Below are 7,281 nucleotides of genomic sequence, written 5' to 3'. Positions count from 1 at the left end.
TAAGAATACGTTTGTGGCAAGAAGTCCCTGAATGTCGTAAGAGGCGACTAATGGGTAGGAGTCGAGAGGTTAAGAGTGTATGTGTGTGTGTGTGTGAGTGTATGTGTGTTCGTTCGCCTTGCAGAGATAAGAACACGGCCGAGGCAAGAAGACCCTGCTTGTCGTGAGAGACGACTAATAGGTAGGAGTCGAGAGGTGAAGAATGTATGCGTGTGTGCGTATGTGCGTGTTTGTGTGTGTGAGTGTATGTGTGTGTGCGTGTGTGCGTGCGTGTGTGCGTGTGTGTGTGAGTGTGTGTGTATGTGTGTGTCCGTTCGGCTTGCAGAGATAAGAACACGGCCGTGGCAAGAAGTTCCTGCCTGTCGTATGAGGAGAATAATGGGTAGGAGTCGAGAGGTGAAGAGTGTGTGCGTGTGCGTGTGCGTGTGCGTGTGTGTGTGTGCGTGTGTGTGTGTCCGTTTGGCTTGCAGAGATAAGAACACGGCCGTGGCAAGAAGTCCCTGCCTGTCGTAAGAGGCGACTAATGAATAGGAGTCGAAAGGTGAAGAGCGTATGTGTCTTTGTGTGTGTGCGTGTGTTTTTGCGTGTGTGAGTATGTGTGTGTATTTGTGTGTGTGTGTGTCAGTTTGGCTTGCAGAGATAAGAATACGGCCGAGGCAAGAAGGCCCTGAATGTCGTAAGAGGCGACTTATGGGTAGGAGTCGAGAGGTTAAGAGTGTATGTGTGTGTGTGTGTGTGAGTGTGTGTGTGTCCGTTCGGCTTGCAGAGATAAGAACACGGCCGAGGCAAGAAGACCCTGCCTGTCGTGAGAGACGACTAATAGGTAGGAGTCGAGAGGTGAAGAATGTATGTGTGTGTGCGTATGTGCGTGTTTGTGTGTGTGAGTGTATGTGTTTGTGCGTGTGTGGGTGCGTGTGTGCGTGTGTGTGTGAGTGTGTGTGTATGTGTGTGTCCGTTCGGCTTGCAGAGATAAGAACACGGCCGTGGCAAGAAGTCCCTGCCTGTCGTAAGAGGAGAATAATGGGTAGGAGTCGAGAGGTGAAGAGTGTGTGCGTGTGAGTGTGCGTGTTTGTGTGTGTGTGCGTGTGTGTGTGTGTCCGTTCGGCTTGCAGATATAAGAATACGTCCGTGGCAAGAAGGCCCTGCCTGTCTTAAGAGGCGACTAATGGATAGGAATCGAGAGGTGGAGAGTGTGTGCGTGTGTGCGTGTGTGCGTGTGTGCGTGTGTGCCTGTGTGCGTGTTTTTGTGTGTGCGTGTGTGTGTGTGTCCGTTCGGCTTGCAGAGATAAGAACACGGCCGTGGCAAGAAGTCCCTGCCTGTCGTAAGAGGAGAATAATGGGTAGAAGTCGAGAGGTGAATAGTGTATGTGTGCTTGCGTGTGTGTGTTTGTGTGTGAGTGTGTGTGTGTGTCCGTTCGGCTCGCAGAGATAAGAATGCGTTCGTGGCAAGAAGGCCCTGCCTGTCTTAAGAGGCGACTAATGGATGGGAGTCGAGAGGTGTAGAGTGTGTGCGTGTGCGTGAGCGTTTGCGTGTGTGCGTTTGTGCCTGTGTGCGTGTGTTTGTGTGTGCGTGTATGTGTGTGTCCGGTCGGCTCGCTGAAATGAGAACACGGCCGTGAAGTGAAGAGTGTATGTGTCTTTGTGTGTGTGCGTGTATTTGTGCGTGTGTGAGTATATGTCTGTATTTGTGTGTGTGTCCGTTTGGCTTGCAGAGATAAGAATACGGCCGAGGCAAGAAGGCCCTCTCTCTTGTAAGGGGCGACTAATAGGTAGGAGTCGAAAGGTGAATAGTGTATGTGTGTGTGTGTGTGCGTGTGTATGTATGTGTGTGTCCATTCGGCTCGCAGAGATTAGAATACGGCCGAGGCAATAAGGTCATGCCTGTCTTAAGAGGCGACTAATGGATAGGAGTCGAAAGGTGATGAGTGTATATGTGTGTGTGCGCGTGTGAGCGTGCGTGTGTGTGCGTGTTCTTGTATGTGTGTGTGTGAGTGGGTGTGTGTCCGGTCGGCTCGCAGAGATAAAAACATGGCCGTGGCAGGAAGGCCCTGCCTATCGTAAGAGGCGACTAATGGGTAGGAGTCGAGGGTGAAGAGTGTATGTGTGTGCGTGTGTGCGTGTGTGCGTGTGCTTGTGTGCGTTCGTCTTGCAGAGATAAGAACACGACCGTGGCAAGAAGTCCCTGCCTTTCGAAAGAGAAGAATAATGGGTAGGAGTCGAGAGGTGAAGAGTGTATATGTGTGTGTGCGCGTGTGTGCGTTCGTGTGTGTGTGTGTTCTTGTATGTGTGTGTGTGTGAGTGTGTGTGTGTGTCCGGTCGGCTCGCAGAGATAAGAACATGGCCGTGGCAGGAAGGCCCTGCCTGTCGTAAGAGGCGACTAATGGGTAGGAATCGAGAGGTGAAGAGTGTATGTGTGTGTGTGCGTGTGTGCGTGTGTGTGTGCGTGTGTGAGTGTGTGTGTATGTGTGTGTGTCCGTCTGGCTTGCAGAGGTAAGAATACGGCAAAGGCAAGAAGACCCTACCAGTTGTAAGGGGCGACTAATAGGTAGGAGTCGAGAGGTGAAGAGTGTATGTGTGTGTGTGCGTGTGTGCGTGTGTGTGTGCGTGTGTGAGTATGTGTGTGTGTCCGTTCGGCTTGCAGAGATAAGAACACGGCCGTGGCAAGAAGTCCCTGCCTGTCGTAAGAGGAGAATAATGGGTAGGAGTCGAGAGGTGAAGAGTGTATGTGTGTGTGTGTGTGTGTGCGTGTGTGCGTGTGTAGGCGTGTGTGAGTGTGTGTGTATGTGTGTGTCCGTTTGGCTTGCAGAGATAAGAATACGGTCGAGGCCAGAAGGCCCTGCCTCTTGTAAGGGTCGACTAATAAGTAGGAGTCGAGAGGTGAAGAGTGTCTGTGTGTGTGTGCGTGTGTGCGTGTGTGTGTGCGTGTGTGTGTGCGTGTGTGAGTATGTGTGTGTGTTAGTTTGGCTTGCAGAGATGAGAACACGACCGCGGCAAGAAGGCCCTGCTTATCGTAAGAGGCGAATAAAAGGTAGGAGTCGAGAGGTGAAGAGTGTATGTGTGTGTGCGTGTGTGCGTGTGTGTGTGTTTGTGCGTGTGTGAGTGTGTGTGTATAAGTGTGTGTGTCCGTTCGGCTTGCAGAGATATGAATACGGCCGGGGCAAGAAGGCCCTGCCTCTCGTAAGAGGCGACCAAAAGGGAGGAGTCGAGAGGTGAATAGTGTATGTGTGTGTGTGTGACTGTGTGTTTTTGTCCGCTCGGCTCGCAGAGATAAAATTACGGCCGTGGCAAGAAGGCCCTGCCTGTCTTAAGAGGCGGCTAATGGATAGGTGTCGAGAGGTGGAGAGTGTGTGCGTGTGCGTGTACGTGTGCGTGGGTGCGTGTGTGTGCGTGTGTGCGTGTGTGTGTGTGTGAGTGTGTGTGTGTCCGTTCGGCTCGCAGAGATAAGAACACGGCCGTGGCAAGAAGTCCCTGAATGTCGTAAGAGGCGACTAATAGGTAGGAGTCGAGAGGTGAAGCGTGTATGTGTGTGTATGTGTGTTTGCGAGTGTGTGTGTGTGTGTGTCCGTTTGGCTCGCAGAGATAAGAACACGTCCGTAGCAAGAAGGCCCTGCCTGTCGTAAGAGGCGACTAATGGATAGGAGTCGAGAGGTGGAGAGTGTGTGCGTGTACGTGTGCGTGCGTGTTTAAGTGTGTGTGTATGTAAGTGTGTGAGTGTGTGTGAGTGTGTGTGTGTGCGGTCGGCTCGCAGAGATAAGAACACAGCCGTGGCAAGAAGGCCCTGCCTGTCGTAAGAGGCGAGTAATAAGTAGGAGTCGAGAGGTGAAGAGTGTATTTGTGTGGGTGTGCGTGTGTGCGTGCGTGCGTGTGTGTGTATGTGTGTGTCCGTTCGGCTTGCAGAGATAAGAACACGGCCGTGGCAAGAAGTCCCTGCCTGTCGTAAGAGGAGAATAATGGGTAGGAGTCGAGAGGTGAAGAGTGTTTGTGTGTGTGCGTGTGTGCGTACGTGTGTGAGTGTGTGTGTGTGAATGTGTGTGTTTGTCAGTGTGTGTGTGTCCGTTCGGCTCGCAGAGATTAGAATACGGCCGAGGCAATAAGTCCATGCCTGTCGTAAGATGCGACTAATGGGTAGGAGTCGAGAGGTGAAGAGTGTATTTGTGTGTCTGTGCGTGTGTGCGTGTGTCTGTGCGTGTGTGCGTGTGTGCGTGCGTGTGTGCGTGTGTGTGTGAGTGTGTGTGTATGTGTGTGTCCGTTCGGCTTGCAGAGATAAGAACACGGCCGTGGCAAGAAGTCCCTGCCTGTCGTAAAAGGAGAATAATGGGTAGGAGTCGAGAGGTGAAGAGTGTGTGCGTGTGCGTGTGCGTGTGCGTGTGTGTGTGCGTGTATGTGTGTGTCCGTTCGGCTTGCAGAGATAAGAACACGGCCGTGGCAAGAAGTCCCTGCCTGTCGTAAGAGGAGAATAATGGGTAGGAGTCGAGAGGTGAAGAGTGTATGTGTGTGTGCGTGTGTGCGTACGTGTGTGAGTGTGTGTGTGTGAATGTGTGTGTGTGTCAGTGTGTGTGTGTCCGGTCGGCTCGCAGAGATAATAACACGGCCGTGGCAAGAAGTCCCTGCCTTTCGTAATAGGAGAATAATGGGTAGGAGTCGAGAGGTGAAGAGTGTATGTGTCTTTGTGTGTGTGCGTGTGTGAGTATGTGTGTTTATTTGTGTGTGTGTGTCCGTTTGGCTTGCAGAGATAAGAATATGGCCCAGGCAAGAAGGCCCTGCCTGTCGTAAGAGGCGACTAATGGGTAGGAGTCGAGAGGTGGAGAGTGTGTGTGTATGCGTGTGTGTGTGTGTGTCCGTTCGGCTTGCAGAGATAAGAACACGGCCGTGGAAGAAGTCCCTGCCTGTCGTAATAGGAGAATAATGGGTAGGAGTCGAGAGGTGAAGAGTTTATGTGTGTGTGTGCGTGTGTGCGTACGTGTGTGAGTGTGTGTGTGAATGTGTGTGTGTGTCAGTGTGTGTGTCCGTTCGGCTCGCAGAGATTAGAATACGGCCGAGGCAATAAGTCCATGCCTGTCGTAAGATGCGACTAATGGGTAGGAGTCGAGGGGTTAAGAGTGTATTTGTGTGTGTGTGCGTGTGTGCGTGTGTGTGTGCGTAGGTGCGTGTGTGTGTGTGTAAGTATGTGTGTGTCCGTTCGGCTCGCAGAGATAAGAACACGGCCGTGGCAAGAAGTCCCTGCCTGACGTAAGAGGCGACTAATGAATAGGAGTCGAGAGGTGAAGAGTGTATGTGTCTTTGTGTGTGTGCGTGTATTTGTGCGTGTGTGAGTATATGTCTGTATTTGTGTGTGTGTCCGTTTGGCTTGCAGAGATAAGAATACGGCCGAGGCAAGAAGGCCCTCTCTCTTGTAAGGGGCGACTAATAGGTAGGAGTCGAAAGGTGAATAGTGTATGTGTGTGTGTGTGTGTGTGTGTGTGCGTGTGTGGGTATGTGTGTGTTTGTGCGTGTGTAAGTGTGTGTGTGTATGTATGTGTGTGTCCATTCGTCTCGCAGAGATTAGAATACAGCCGAGGCAAGAAGGTCATGCCTGTCTTAAGAGGCGACTAATGGATAGGAGTCGAAAGGTGGAGAGTGTATATGTGTGTGTGTGCGCGTGTGTGCGTGCGTGTGTGTGCGTGTTCTTGTATGTGTGTGTGTGAGTGGGTGTGTGTCCGGTCGGCTCGCAGAGATAAAAACATGGCCGTGGCAGGAAGGCCCTGCCTATCGTAAGAGGCGACTAATGGGTAGGAGTCGAGGGTGAAGAGTGTATGTGTGTGTGTGTGTGTGCGTGTGTGCGTGTGCGTGTGTGCGTTCGTCTTGCAGAGATAAGAACACGACCGTGGCAAGAAGTCCCTGCCTTTCGAAAGAGAAGAATAATGGGTAGGAGTCGAGAGGTGAAGAGTGTATATGTGTGTGTGCGCGTGTGTGCGTTCGTGTGTGTGTGTGTGTGTTCTTGTATGTGTGTGTGTGAGTGTGTGTGTGTCCGGTCGGCTCGCAGAGATAAGAACATGGCCGTGGCAGGAAGGCCCTGCCTGTCGTAAGAGGCGACTAATGGGTAGGAGTCGAGAGGTGAAAAGAGTGTATGTGTGTGTGTGTGCGTGTGTGCGTGTGTGTGTGCGTGTGTGAGTGTGTGTGTATGTGTGTGTGTCCGTCTGGCTTGCAGAGGTAAGAATACGGCAAAGGCAAGAAGACCCTACCAGTTGTAAGGGGCGACTAATAGGTAGGAGTCGAGAGGTGAAGAGTGTATGTGTGTGTGTGCGTGTGTGCGTGTGTGTGTGCGTGTGTGAGTATGTGTGTGTGTCCGTTCGGCTTGCAGAGATAAGAACACGGCCGTGGCAAGAAGTCCCTGCCTGTCGTAAGAGGAGAATAATGGGTAGGAGTCGAGAGGTGAAGAGTGTATGTGTGTGTGTGTGTGTGTGCGTGTGTGCGTGTGTGGGCGTGTGTGAGTGTGTGTGTATGTGTGTGTCCGTTTGGCTTGCAGAGATAAGAATACGGCCGAGGCCAGAAGGCCCTGCCTCTTGTAAGGGTCGACTAATAAGTAGGAGTCGAGAGGTGAAGAGTGTATGTGTGTGTGTGCGTGTGTGCGTGTGTGTGTGCGTGTGTGTGTGCGTGTGTGAGTATGTGTGTGTGTTAGTTTGGCTTGCAGAGATGAGAACACGACCGCGGCAAGAAGGCCCTGCTTATCGTAAGAGGCGACTAAAAGGTAGGAGTCGAGAGGTGAAGAGTGTATGTGTGTGTGCGTGTGTGCGTGTGTGTGTGTTTGTGCGTGTGTGAGTGTGTGTGTATGACTGTGTGTGTCCGTTCGGCTTGCAGAGATATAAATATGGGCGGGGCAAGAAGGCCCTGCCCCTCGTAAGAGGCGACCAAAAGGGAGGAGTCGAGAGATGAATAGTGTATGTGTGTGTGTGTGACTGTGTGTTTTTGTCCGCTCGGCTCGCAGAGATAAGATTACGGCCGTGGCAAGAAGGCCCTGCATGTCTTAAGAGGCGGCTAATGGATGGTGTCGAGAGGTGGAGAGTGAGTGAGTGTGCGTGTACGTGTGCGTGGGTGCGTGTGTGTGTATGTGTGTGTGCGAGTGTGTGTGTGTGTGTGTCCGTTTGGCTCGCAGAGATAAGAACACGTCCGTAGCAAGAAGGCCCTGCCTGTCGTAAGAGGCGACTAATGGATAGGAGTCGAGAGGTGGAGAGTGTGTGCGTGTACGTGTGCGTGCGTGTTTAAGTGTGTGTGTATGTAAGTGTGTGAGTGTGTGTGAGTGTG

The sequence above is a fragment of the Diabrotica undecimpunctata genome, unplaced genomic scaffold (assembly GCF_040954645.1).
Source record: "Diabrotica undecimpunctata isolate CICGRU unplaced genomic scaffold, icDiaUnde3 ctg00000571.1, whole genome shotgun sequence".
In the NCBI taxonomy this organism is placed as follows: domain Eukaryota; kingdom Metazoa; phylum Arthropoda; class Insecta; order Coleoptera; family Chrysomelidae; genus Diabrotica; species Diabrotica undecimpunctata.
Note: the sequence above shows the minus strand (reverse complement) of the source record.